The sequence below is a fragment of the Thermobia domestica genome, chromosome 13 (assembly GCF_964235325.1).
Source record: "Thermobia domestica chromosome 13, izTheDome1.hap1.1, whole genome shotgun sequence".
NCBI classification, from domain to species: Eukaryota; Metazoa; Arthropoda; class Insecta; order Zygentoma; family Lepismatidae; genus Thermobia; species Thermobia domestica.
In genome coordinates, this window is record NC_137466.1 from 86,764,052 (window position 1) to 86,778,864 (window position 14,813).

General features: G+C 36.3%; 1 protein-coding gene and 1 long non-coding RNA gene across 2 annotated transcripts in view; both read left to right on the top strand.

Moving 5' to 3' along the window:
* The window catches only part of LOC145668296 (uncharacterized), a 259,797-nt gene that overhangs the window by 102,392 nt on the left and 142,592 nt on the right, over positions 1-14,813 (top strand). The gene's annotated exons all lie outside the window — the stretch shown is intronic.
* On the top strand, positions 363-13,451 carry LOC145668297 (uncharacterized). Its single transcript, XR_014128007.1, has 3 exons — positions 363-670; positions 4,332-4,426; positions 13,410-13,451. It is a non-coding gene; the product is annotated as an uncharacterized LOC145668297 (long non-coding RNA).

The window sequence follows — 14,813 nt, forward strand, 5'->3', positions numbered from 1 at the left end:
ACATCTGACCTTAATGTAGTTCAGAACATTTTGCAATAAAAAATACAAATGTTGAAAGTACTGGAAGAGCTTTGTAGTCATTTCCTGCATTCGAATTTCTAAGATTTGAGCAAATACTATCCCCGATAGCACAGAAGTTTTCCGTAAACTTGCCTATTGTTCGTCATACCAAATAATGTGAAAGTTTTCATTTTGTATATGCGGAAAATGCAATGCAAACTTGGAATGTTTGTGGCAAATTAAATATCATTTGCAATTTTTATGAAAGAGTAAATTTAATGCAACAAATTTCATACAAATGTAGTTTCAAAACTTGGCAAAAGCAAACATTTGGCATTTTTCTGCAAATTTGCTTCCACCTATCTAGTGCGCTTGACAGTTTCAATTCAAACTTTGAATGTCTTAGCAAATTAAATATTATTTTCAAGTTTTATGTTATAGCAAATTTCATTCAGCAAATTATATACAGATGTAGTTTCAACAATTTGCAACTACAAACTTTTGGCAAGTTGTCTTCAAGCTACCTACCCACAATTCACTGCGCTTGGACGTTTCACGAAAGAGACGTCATATGTTTGTTTTCTTTATGTGTTGCGGCGTGTCAGTGCTGTTGGACGAGTTCCTGGACATCAAAACATTGAGAGAGAGAGAGAGAGTGCTGTACAAATTGGTAAGTGCACAGTAATAGTTAAATATTCTTTTATTTTGTATAAAATAAAAATGTTACAGGAGTAAATGTGAATTATACGATGTTCGTGTAGCGCTTGCTAGTGAATCGAGTCGTACCTTTCAATCTGATAGCGCGAAAGGTTTATTGGATGCAAATATTTTACTCTTTATTTTACTTACCTTTAGAACATTTACGAGTAGAACTGATTGATTTCTGTGTGAAGAACTTAACATGATGTGAAAACAATGATTTAATGCACAAAGTGTCGTGCAGGTTTACTTTTGGCGCACCACACGAAATAATTGTTGAAAAATTGATACTTTCATTGGTTTCTTTTATATTGTCTCCTAAAAGATTTCGCTAGGTTATATTTGAAAATATCTCACTATGAATAGATAAAATTCAAGGAGGCCACCAGAAGTAATTGTTGAAAAGTTACGATTCTTTTTCGATTTCCATATAAACACGCCTTCGTGGTGTATGACATAAGAACTACAGTGCAAAAACACAACCAGCCTGTCCTAAATGACCACAAAAAGCACGAGTGCGATCTAACCGAGCCAGGGCGGTGCAATGCTGGTGTGCCTGCGTGGGGTACGTCCGTGGGAAGTGGGCGCGTCAATGATCATGGGTATACGCGTAAGCGAGGGTAGTAAACCTAAATGGGTTTTGACAAAGATACGAATTTGAATAGAACTTGTCATGGTGTCATATTAGTAACGCTCCACATATAAACATAATATACAGCTTCTGTACACTGTGCAGAAGAACACCGCTGCGCCTGTGGAAAATAACGTCTAATAGAGTCATCTTTCATATGCACTCAGTTATTTTATCGAGTGACGCGGTGGCTCAGTGGTAGAGTGTTCACATCCGGTGCTTGGGGTCCCTTGTTCGATCCAGCTCGCGCCGTGTGGACTGTGGTGCTGGTGGGTTTTCTCGGGGTTCTCTCGTTTCCTCTCACATTCTTCGTTCCACCATTTCACTCATCTCTCATCACCCTCTCCTTTAGCCTAACCGACATAAACGTGGGACGTAAAACTTAAAGATTTCATTTCTGTTTTTTCAGTTATTGGTCCTGACAATCACACACGACACAGGGAGAAATATCAGATTAAACTGACGAACGTAATTTTGGCAAATACAACCATGTTAATAAATATTGCTAAACTCGCGAAGAATATTGAAGGTAGATTGTACCACTGATTTAAATAATTTGCATATTGTTTTCCTGTAAAGCATTTTTACAGCGCATCTTAAGTTTTTTAGGCATCTTTAGTCTATACAATTAATTGCAGGGTACGAAGAGAGCAAAGCAGCTGCTGGATAGTGAACTTTCGCCAATTATATTCTTGAAAAAAAAAATTTAAAAAAAATAAATTAAATTAAATCTTTTGCTTTTAGTCTCACGGTTATGCCAGGTATGCTCAAGGTGACGGTGATGATGAGAAATTAATAAAATGACGGAATGAAGAAATTGGGAGGAAACGTGAGAATCCCGAGAAAACTCACACACAAGGTTTTTGTCCACCATAAAGCTCACTTGGCGCTAGCTGGGATCGAACTAGGGACCCCATGCACCAGAGTGAATGCTCTACCACTTAGCTACCGCGGCCTATTACACTTTTGTTCATAAGCAGACTATTCAATTCATTGTGTTGGAAAGTTGAAGGGGGTGATCTGAGATGTCCCGTATTCTCATGGAGAAAATATGACAGGTTTATTTACGCTGTAAGATGTTAATTTCATGTAAGAAATTTTAAAACATTTATTTATTTCATACAACATGAATTGTATCTTTGTTTTAAATTAATAGACCCCTTTTGGTATTCATATTTGGCGAACGTCAGTCAGGCTTCTGGATGACTTGATCTACATTTGTTCATTTCTCTGCCGAGGTCCTTCATGGCTAAGCCGTTAGTGTACGCATCTTCGGCGTGGGTGATCTGGATTTGCTTCCCGGAGGGAGCTCATGTGGTTCGGATTCCACTTTAATCAGTAGGTCCCGTCTCACATAGCCTCGCTGCTGAAAGGGACGTTAAACACAAAATCAACTCAATTCCTTTGCCTGCCTCTACCATACACACTACAGGGTACAATTTTCGGACTTTTAAGTTAAAATTTTCAGAGTACACGTACGCGACACTCTAAATTTCCCGTATAGATTTTGGCGGCATACCAACGTAAAATGTCAAAATGGCGGCCATTTTTTCAAAACAGCGAGTATCTAAGCTACGAAGCGCAATTTTCAGTCTTTTACGTTGAAATTTTGACGGTGGAAGCACAAGATATGCTAAATTTGCTGTATAGATTTTCTCGGCGATTGAATGTAAAATTTCAAAAAGGCAGTGAGTAGAAAATTGCTGCAAGTTGTGACAATGACAATCTTGAAATATAAATAACATTTTAACACTTTTATCCCAAAGACATTGAAATATTTCGAAAAAAACGATTAAACCCGAAAAAACCCATATGGGCCCAGGTGTGTTGGGCTTTTTCAAAAAAGCCCGGGTTTTTTCAAACCCTGGTTTAAAAACACTGAATTATACAAAATAATCCACGGTTAGTACTAGTTACATATATTTTAATATAAGGTGTATGAAAATGCGGTATCCATAAAAGTGCTAGTAGTTTGAATTAAATTTATAGTGTGGAAACTTGTTTCAATACTTGAAATATATAGTCGTTATAAATATTAAGTAGTGGAATTTTAAAATGCGCGGATTTGTGTCGTGTCACATAGACTTTTACTTTTTTTTTAAAAAAAAGTAATATAGAATTAGTCTTTAGTTAAGTAAATAATGATAATTTTTTACGACTTCGCACAATAAACCTTAAACGTCATTTGTGTTTATATTGTAAAAATAAATTGCGGAATTCTCATAAAGGAAACGGACCAGAATATATTAAATTGCACCATACGTTCCAAAAGTTTAGAATTTTCTTTGAGAACTTGAATTTAGAGGTTTTCGTAATGCACACCATGGGCCATAATATAAACATTTTCTTCAGTGTTTAATGGTAAATGTAATGTTTTTAGGTTTGATACCCTGAGAGAATCCCACCACACAATCAGAAAAGGTGGATAAAAGGAGCTTATAATATTAAATGCTTTCGTTTCAGATTAAATACTTTTAGTTTCTGCCCATTCAAGTGTAATGAAGCAAACTGCTCAATCGAGGCCTTTTATAACTGAAAATAGGTCTATTTCTCGTGGTTTGTTTCTAGTGTTTTGTTTTAATGAATGCATTTTATAACATTTAACCTATCGCACTTTGTTGAACGTTTACTTTGGAACGCAAGATATTTTATAGAGGATACTGTTGTTGAAATGTTGCAGTGTGCGAAGCACTATAAGTGACGAGTCTAGGAGGAAAAAAAAAAAAACTTTTTTCTTCAATTTTTTTACAATTCGAAATCTGAAAGTGACCGAAGTTGAGTCATCTTTTGATATAAAGGTTTTTTGGTGTTGAATATCAAAGCAATCCTAGTAACGCTCACTTTGGTATTCTTATCCGGCTAGACTCTGCATTTGACGACTACTGTGGTATTTGAAAAGTGTCGGACAAGGCAACCACTATGTTCAAATAATGTGTGTAAAAATTAGAATAAACCATTTGATGTTTAACATTTTGATCAAAAATATTCTTTTTCAATGCAGATGCTGTTATGAAATCACATCCCAACACAACCCAAGATTCAACAAAGAAATATACAAGGGTTTGTGAATCAAGCCAAAACGAGGTTAACTCGAAGGTGAGTAAGCAATTTTACGTTCAAGTATCACTCGGTTATTTCATTACAGGTATAATTTATTAGTTCATTGTTTGATGTTGTGTTCACTCGAGATGCACACAATCTCGAAAGTCCAAAACCCCGGCACGCCGTATGCTTTCTTCATTTGTCACTTTGTTAAACGAAGGTTAGAGACAAAAGACGACAACCAATCAGAGTCGATTTTACAAATTGACCGAAGTTTACTTAAACGAGGTTTACTGAACTTCGATTTTCAATGGTGCAACAAAAGTCCGGGAACCACGTTTAAACTTGAAAGTTTAATTTTGAACGCGTTTAAGTGAACGCTCGTTTAAACTTCGTTGGTGCACACGGCTGCGAGACTTAACCATGAACGTTGTTGGTGCAACATACATTTACACCGAGCTTGGTTATGACCCTCGTTGAACAGTTGGTTCGTTGGTGCACACGGCCGTTACAGCCGTGTGCACCAACGAAGTTTAAACGAGCATTCACGTAAACGCGTTCAACATTAACCCCTTCAGTGCGTAATTTTCAGATGCGAACCGCTGTAAAAAGTGTAGTTTTTTTCGAGAACTTTGGATGTTGATTCTAAATCTGTTTCAAAATCACTTACATCAGAATCACTAATTAATAACTCTTCCTCGATGTCAGCATGGTTGAAATATCGTTTTGAAGCCGTTACTGTGCTGTCTGCTCTCAAACAAAACAAAGAATTGAAACTGTATTTGACGAAGCACAAACTCTATTTAATTTCTTTCTTCCTCTTCTTCTTTTAATTAAGCAACAATTGAAACCAGCTGAGCGCAAACTCGCTAAATATTGTCGGGATAACATTACTCATACTATGGGCAAGTATATTCGCCATACGCAATACAAAGTAGCCAAAGCAAAATGAAAGCATATATATACGCCATCCGGACAGCAGGTGTGTTTTGAAGACACGAGTTAACTCGCCACCCACACTGAAGGAGTTGAACTTTCAAGTTTAAACGTGGTTCTCGGATCTTCGTTGCACCATTGGAAATCGAAGTTCAGTAAACCTCGTTTAAGTAAACTTCGATCAATTTGTAAAATCGACTCTGATTGGTTGTCATCTTTTGTCTCTAACCTTCGTTTAACAAAGTAACAAATAAAGAAAGCATACCGCCTGCCGGAGTTCTCGACTCTCTAGATCGTGTGCATCTCGACTGAACATAATCAAAGAATGGACTAATAAATTATACCTTTAATAAAATAAGCGAGTAATACTTGGTGTTGCAATATTGGTAGTAGATTTTAGATTAGATTGTAGCGTGTAGTTTTATACGAATCCATAGTATAAGTAGTAGTAGGAAAGGGTTAGAGGTCCGCAGGGGTTTGTTGGGTTCTGTTCTCCGTGCAGTTTTACTATACGTTTACACGTCCATTTTATGTCGAGAACTGAACCCAACTAACCCCTGCGGGGCTTCTGACTTTTTCCTACTACTACTTATACTATGGATACGTATAGTAAAACTGCACGTTGTTCTCGACATAAAACGGACAAATTAAAGGCGTCTGCAATTTTTTCCATATATTTTACAATCTGTGGATCCGTAGCCCCTATAGTAACACTGCACTATAAAGATTACACTAAACTTATAACAAAGAACAAATATAATGTGAATCTATTGACCGGGGGGAACTTCTCCGCGAGAACCATGAAATTCCCTCATGACCATATCCTATAGGTCAATGTTCCGTTAAGGGGGTCCAGTGTCTTTGACACCACTTGTTTCTATTGATTTTCGTTTGATTACATAATATAACGTTATATTATGTTTGGTTAGATTAGCTTAGGTCTGGTTAGCTTAAGGGGGTCCAGTGTAGTTTTGGCCCCCTTAACGGAACATTGACCATCCTATCATCCTCAATGTGGATTCCTAGTACATTTCATCCCCAGTATATTAAAATTCGCCACTAGAAAATAAAAAATGAAAAAAAAAAAAAACTTCTGGAATCCACTGTTGGGGAAAATTGATTCAACAGTTATTCATATTTCATCGTGAAAATGTTATTCTAATGCCTTTAACATTCTTTTCCCTGTTGGTGTTTACCTACAATTCCTAGTTAGCGCAGGTAAAGTTGAGGAGCTCTACCATTTATTCTTTCCATTTATGAGCTAACAACTTTCTGCATTTTTAGTTTCTCACCTGTCCACCAGCTACGCACACATTTATAATATGTTTGCAAACTTATATATTATAAATACAACAAGTGCAAAAACCACGCACGAATCTGTGCTAAATGGCCAAAACAACCGAAGTTTGTATCTATTCCGATTCGAAGCAGGGCACAATTTGAGGGATCGCTCGTGATTTTCTCCGCGAAAGCAGGTACATTAGCGATGGTGGTGTGTGCATAAGAAAATACCACTGTTTAAAATATCACCCTCCTGTTTTGCGGTGCAATTTCTCAAAAAACATTCGTTACACATGTAAGTAATCTGTGATTATAGAAACAGCGTTAAAATGTATTGTTCATAATTATGCAATTATAATGCAAAACTAGTTTGTAGTGATCACCTACTACAAATTGGTAGGTAATTTTTGTACTAATTTGCTCATCACTCCAGCATATGGTTCTACCGAATTTCAACGCTTTTTTTTTTTTTTTTTTTTTTTACATTTCCAGGTTAGATTAGAGCTTTCTTTTACCACAGCATGCACTAAATGAAGAGCGCCATTACTTTAGGATGGCTCAGTAACGAATAAATAAAGTGTGGACGTATAGCATAAAAACTACTGTGTATAAAACACAAACCAAGTTATGCTAGGTGGCCACTAAAAAGCACGAATGCTATCTAACCTAGTTACAGTAGTAGCGCAGTAGGGAGCCCCAAGCGTTTGCGTCCATAGGGAGCAGGCGCGTAAGCACGGGGTATGTACATAAACGAAGACAGTGGAAGAGCACACTTACATATACTATAATTTCTTTATCACTAATAATTAACTTCAATATGCTGTGATAAATGGTAATTACTTATATTCACATTTTCATTCCTTCATGAAAGATATTTCACGTCGTTTTTTACCTATAAATTTTCTATTTGGTAGAACTGCCTGCTGAAGTGAACCATTAATTTGCTTACACCATGGCAAATTTGCCTGTTCACTACGGACGCACCTCGAATATAGCCGAGCAGCTTCACCTTGGCGTAAACCGTAATAGGTTCAAATATAGCTTGCAATGAGTAGCTTGCGAAGTTTGGTACGTGGTTTTGAGACGTGTGGCTTTCACTAAGTTTCTATGTGTCTTATACAATTGTACGCAGTATATGTGGTTTATTTCTCATCCAGTTATTCCTCGTAAAACTCATTACCCAGTTATTCCTAGAGTGTTATCAACCAATTGTGCGCAATTGGTTGATAACACTCTAGGAATAACTGGGTAATGAGTTTTACGAGGAATAACTGGATGAGAAATAAACCACATATACTTTTTTTTTTTTTAATCAGCTCATAGAATTTTCGACAATGAATTTTCTAAACAATTTTCCAGTAAAGGTTAACCTTAGGAGGGCATAAAAGTTATGTCTATAAATACAGTATTTTTTTTTCTTTTTTTTGTCAAAACTCCATGCAAATAGCATAAAAATCCTTATCCAATTATTTATCGTAAAACTTATTATCTAGTTATTCCTCAAGTGGTATTAACTTGTGCGTACAATTGTATAAGACACATACAAACTTAGCTTCATATAATGAAAGCCACACGTCTCAAAATTACGCACCAAACTTTGGAAGCTGCTCGTAACAAGCTATTTTTTAACCTATTACGGTTCGAAGGTGAAGCTGGAGACCTATAGTCGAGGTGCGTATACCTGTAAGCAAATTAAGGGAGAACTCGAGCAGACGGTTCTAACAAATAGAAATTTCATAGGTAAAATACGACGTGAAATATTTTTCATGAAGGAATGAGTGTGAATATAAGTAATTACCATCTATCACAGCATATTGAAATGAATTATTAGTAATAAAGGAATTATTGTATGTGTAAATGTGCTCTTTCACTGTCCTCCTTTATACGTATACCCGGTTGTTGACGCGCCTGCTCCCTATGTATGCAACCGATCGCTATCGTTCGGGCCTCCCTACTGCACTGCTACTCTAACTCTGTTAGATAGCATTCGTGCTTTTTGGTGGCCACGTAGCACAAGTTGGTTCGTGTTTTATACACAGTAGTTTTTATGCTGTACGTCCACACTTGATTTATATGATACTGAGCCATCCTGAAATCAATCCGCAAGCAGTAATGGAGCTCTTCATTTAGTGCATGATCTGCTAAACGAACGCTCTAACCTAACCTGAAAATGTAAGAACGTGTCAAAATTTGGTAGAACCGTCTGCTCGAGTAATGAGCAAATCAGAACCAAAAATACGTACCAATCTGTAGTAGGTGATAACTACAATCTAGTTATGCACTATAATTGTATAATTATGAACCATACATTTTAATGCTGTTTCTATAATTGCATGTTACTTACACGTGTAACGAATGTATTTTGAGAAATTGCGCCGAAAAACAGGAGGCTGACATTTTCCACACTTTTCTTTTCCTTATTCACACACCACCATCGCTAATGTGCCTGCTTTCTCGGAGAAAATCACGAGCGATCCCTCAAATTGTGCCCTGCTTGGAATCGGAATAAATACAAACTCCGTGGTTTTTGCACTTATTGTATCTATAACATATAAGTTTGCAAGCATATTATAAATGTGTATGCAGCTGGAGGACAGGTGAGAAACTAAGAACGCAGAAGACGTTAGATCATAAGTGGAAAGAATAAATGGTAGTGCTCCTCAACTTTACCTATGCTAACTGGGAATTGTAGGCAAATGCCAACAAGGAAAAGGATGTAAATGACATTAGAATAACATTTTGATGATGAAATATGTTGTTGAATCAATTTTCTCCATCAGTGGATTCCACAAGCTTTTTTTTTTTTTTTTTTTTTTAATATTTTCTACTGGTGGCGAATTTTAGTATACTGGGGGATGAAATGTGTTAGTAATGAAAATATTGGAATTCCGCATTGAGCATAGGTCCCGATGGAATTTCATGGTTCTCGGGGAGAAATTGCCCTGGCCAATTCCTGAAATCATCACTGGTCCACATAGATCCACATTAAATTTGTTCTTTCTTATAAGTTTAGTGTAATCTTAATAGTGCAATTTTACTATACGGAACCACATATTGTGAAATATATGGAAAAAGTGCAGAAGTCTTTAATTTGCCCATTTTACGTCGCGAACAGCGTGCAGTTTTACTCTACGTATCCATAGTATCAGTAGTAGTAGTAGTAGTTGTAGGAACGGGTTAGAATCCCCGCAGGGGTTAAGTTGGGTTCTGTTCTGGACATAAAATGTTCAAACTAAAGACTTGCCCATATTTTTTTATATATATATATATATTTTACAATCTGTGTATCCGTATAGTAAAAGTGCACCGAGAACAAAACCCAACAAACCCCTGCGGGACTTCTAACCCTTTCCTACTACTACTAGTACTACTACTTAACTATGGATGAGTATAGTAAAACTACACGCTACAATCTAATCTAAAATCTACTACTACTAATATTGCAACACCAGGTATCACTCATTTATTTTATTACAGGTAGAATTTATTAGTCTATTCTTTGATGTTATATTCAGTCGAGATGCACGCAATCTGGAAAGTCGAAAACCTCGGCACGCGGTATGATTTCTTCATTTGTTACTTCGTTAAAAGAAGGTTAGAGACGAAAGACGACAAGCAATCTGAGTCAATTTTACAAATTGACCGAAGTTTACTTAAACGAGGTTTACTGAACTTCCATTTTCAACGGTGCAACGAAAGTCTGGCAGTCACGTTTAAAGTTGAGAGTTTAATGTTGAATGCGTTTAAGTGAACGTTCGTTTAAACTGCGTTGGTGCACACGGGTGTAAAGAGCACTTTTGATGGTAATAAATAACTTTTCTTCCATGATTACTCATCAGTTGAAGCATGTGCTTCGGTTATTCAGCGATTTTTTTTTTCTTAAAGTAGCACTAAGAAACAGTTAAAAATTCAGTAGTCATTATGAAATGAAAGTAGTTGTCACTTCAAAAGCAGTGCAATCTTCATATCGTCCCTAGTATTCTTTTCAAATAATGAAAAAATAAAAATACTCGTGCAAGTTTGAACCAATGCAAGAAAATCCATATTTTCAGGGAAAGCACTTTATAACCACATGGAGGGTGTAATGGCGCTGATTTTTATATGTTTGTAGTGTGTTTGCTTACGAGGAAAGTACACGAATCATGAGAGTTGGATTTTTATGAAATTTTGTATTAAAATTAAGTTCTAGTTGCTAAGCAGGACAGTAGTGGTCATTCGTTTCACAAATATTCCATTGAGCTGCTACATGTATACCATTTTGAAATCAGGTAGGCAATAAAATGTGAAGAATACCTGTTTGGATCCGTCAAGAAGGAAATATGGGCAGATCCAACACAACTATTGGAAATCGGGGTAGACAACTTATTTTGAGGGCACTTCCAGTGCAATGTCACCATCTTAAACGCCGCCATATTGAATTGCAAACATAGTATAAATGAGAATGGGGTCACGTGGGGTATCAAAGACCACTGGAATTGTAAGCAAAGTCTACATATCTGCTGCCACTTGTGAGTTAATAGCTGTCTCACACAGGAATGTATGGAAGCCATTCGACCCTCGAAAACATCTTTTGGTGTGTTGTAATTAATGAAATATAAGTTGCTTATTAAAATATCCCCGTGAGGAATCTTTGATGGATGGCCACATGTGATGGAATACTGAGCTAGGTTCGTTCTTTGTAGCCTGCCTGAATTCAAAATGAAGGATGTTTCTATTTATAGATAAAAATGTTTCATTATAGTAACATTTTTTTCGAACCTGTTACTTTGACATGTTGAACATTTTGTTGATGTTTATTCTAAACAAAATCCAAGTAATATAAAACAGGTTATTGTAATAGGCTCAGGGAAAACAATAAACAACTTAATAACTTTTATTCATGATCACAAACCATCCTTAAATCTGGATTCAGGCAAATGCTACTACGTACATTAAGTCTAGTCAATGCTGCAAGAATGACGTTACATAGACACCACGCCGCCATATGCACTCTGTTCTTTGTTTCCTGTTCCCTGCTAGTTGCTTTAGTTCTTTGTTCGTGAGTTTTATTCGATTTTGTTTCTTAGTGGTATGAATTCGTTTTTGTTTTAATATTATTTTGCCTTGTATCTTTGCTAGCTCGCTACAATAGAAGGAATTTGCTTATTTTTCCATATCATGTGGTAGCTGTTTTCTCATGCGCCTTTGCATCTAACGACCGTGTATTCTGTTAAACCATGTGTGGAAATAAAATTATGCTAAAACAATTATGTTTACAAAGAATATTCAGTTTGCGTGGTGTACATTTTCTATAACGGAAGAGGACGTCGGGTGCATATAGGGCCAAGCCACATTTTCCAACTTCCCAGATAATACGTTTTAAAAATTTAGAGCAGTTATGACCAACGTCTTGGGATTACGGAGTCGAAGATTACAAATTCCGAAACGTCGAAGGTCACAGGAGCCATTCAATTTTCAGGAACTTCTTTATATATTTCATCATTTTTCAAGACCGCTTTGGTATTTGTGGTAATAAAACAAAGTGTCTGCAACCATCAACTTTGTCAACCATTTTAGGAGATTCGGGGATATATATATTATCCCAAAACACCCTTAAAAAATAGGTGCTATAGTTGAAAAAAAGAGAAATAAAGTAATGCTCTCCAAGACTATACAACAAATGAAAAATGTTTAAAGCGAATAGTGTCCCTCACGAAACGTTAAGAAAAATTGTTGTTTTCGAAAATGTTCAAAAAAAAGCATGATGTTTTTAAAAACTGAAAGCTATGTTGTTCCTTATGAAAAGCAAAGAAAATTGCTTGCTCGATTATTCACCAAATCAGGAATCACTTTTAAAAATCGGGTACCGAAGTTCATAGTCCTCCTTACAATTAGTCTTGTGAGGCAGCAATTCAACTCTTTGCTTGTGTTTGTTCTAAAATTCCTGCAATAATTAGCATTAAAGTAAATGATTTTAATGTACAACATACATGTCATCATGAACCAAAAGTACAAGGGAAGTCTTATTATCTTTCGAAAATTTGACATAAAACGTTTGTATATTTAAAATCACAAATTGGGGTAACAAAGAATCTCGAGGGTCCCATGTGCTACCTTCAGTTGTATGAGGATTCCAAAGTCTTATGGCCATTGAATCACAATTCAGTGATATAAAATCGCAGCCCGAACTGTTGGACTTAAACTAAATTTGGTGCGAAGGTATGTCTTGAAGAGCAAGTTATGTCTTGGAGAAAAAGAGAATTTTGGCCAGGTCGCGATCTTGAATGAAATAGGGCCGCCAGCCAATATACGATTAGAAAGTGCCTAGCGCGAACAACTAAGGCTAGAGAAGCGGAATTCGCTATCATGGTATATCATGAACAGTAGTTTGCGGAAAATTATAAAGTATTAAACAATTCGCAATCTTGAGTTTATGACCACCGAAAGTGGATCATTAGGTATAGGTTACATTAAAAACACGATCCAAAATAGCGGGAAAACGTATATGAAAAAGCTGCACAGGCTGAAGCGCTGGAGCTAGAGAAACGAAATTTGTTCTGATGATTGTATCATGAAGAGTAGTTTATGAAACAATTGCGAAATTTTCAAAACGATACCGTTTTTAATGGAAAATGAGCACCAAGTATCGGAAGCAAACTGAAATCATCGGAAGCAATACAACGTACGTGATTTATTCTGTAGACATGTAGACATAAAACTGCCATCCGTGGTCCTCAGATATTTCCTTGTCAATACGTGAGAAATTGACTCTCGTCTTAATATCATGTTGATAATCGAATGTTATAGCGCAAATGCATAATTCTTTGAATTTTCATTTCAGAGAAGGCAGAAGCAGAAGTACTCCAGTTTCCTTGGATGAGAGCAGAAACACCACTCGAGTTTCAATGGATGAGAGTGGAAGTGCTACTCGAGTTTCATTTGAGGAAAGCGGAAGCACTATTCGAGTTACTCTGGATGAGAGAGCATCCTCATCTGGAGGTGGCACTCACAGTAGCACAGTCTCAGTTTCCAACGGAAGAACAGTGATGGCGAAAAGTGGTGATAGGTCTGTTTTGAGTTTGTAGTTTTTGTTGGGTGCTATGTTGAAGGAAAGTTGCACATAGTGAAGTGAGAGTTGTTTAGCTTGCATGCGTATGAAACAAGACCTATAACTAAACTTAAGACTTTGTTCATATATGGTAGAGAAACCGCATGGTGATAAGTCTGTTTTGTGCATTTAGTTTTTCTTTTTTTTTTTTTTTGTGCTAATTTTGAAGGAGAGTTACACAAAGTGAGAGTCGTTTAGCTTGTATGCGTAACGGAAGAACAGTGATTACGAAATATTTGTAACTATTTGTAAGAAGTAATCCGAACAACTTAAGACTTGTTTATATATGGTTGAAACCGCACACGGTTGATAGATCTGCTTTGTACATTTAGTTTTTGTTAGGTGATAATCAAGGAAAGTTGCTCATAATGAAAAGAGAGTCGTTTAGCTTGTATGCATATGAAACAAGAGTTAATGTTTACCATCGGGGTAGTTATCAACAAAGATGCATTGTACATAGTTTCCAGTAATATAACTGTTTTGTTCATCCACGAAATAATGTGCAGCATCTGTGCTGTAGGTAGTGTGCTATATTATGAACTGAAAGATCAACATCATTCAAATACCACATTCACTATGCTTTATATATATATATATATATATATATATATATATATATGTATGTATGTATGTATGTGTGTGTATATGCAAACTCGTATTACTTCCGTGAAATTCATATAATTATATTAAATTTTGACAAAATGGTCGTATGGTATTTTGTGAGCTGGTCAATGATATCGGCAGAGAACTGGGTTTATAAATCTATCAGTTGGTATGACTCAAGCGGCTTGTAACTGCTAAGAAAAGTTACCCCCAAAAATATTCACCTGTTTTTCGAAATAAAGTAATTAGCATGAAAAGGGTGTAAAGTGTGAAGTATTTTTATAATTGAGTGTGTAGGGAAACTGCATGGTACGAATGGATTTTTAGGTATATTGTACTCACCTCACGGACCTCATTTTTGACAGCATCGACCAAAGCATGAAGACCGGCAAATAATAGTTAAAAACCACAATGTAGTGTTTTATAGTTTGTGACCTCGGTTCCAGATAAAAAACTGAGAAATGGAGAATTTTAACGTGTAGCAAAATATTCCTTACCAGAAAACTCCAACTTCCTACCTCAACTCGCCTCCGA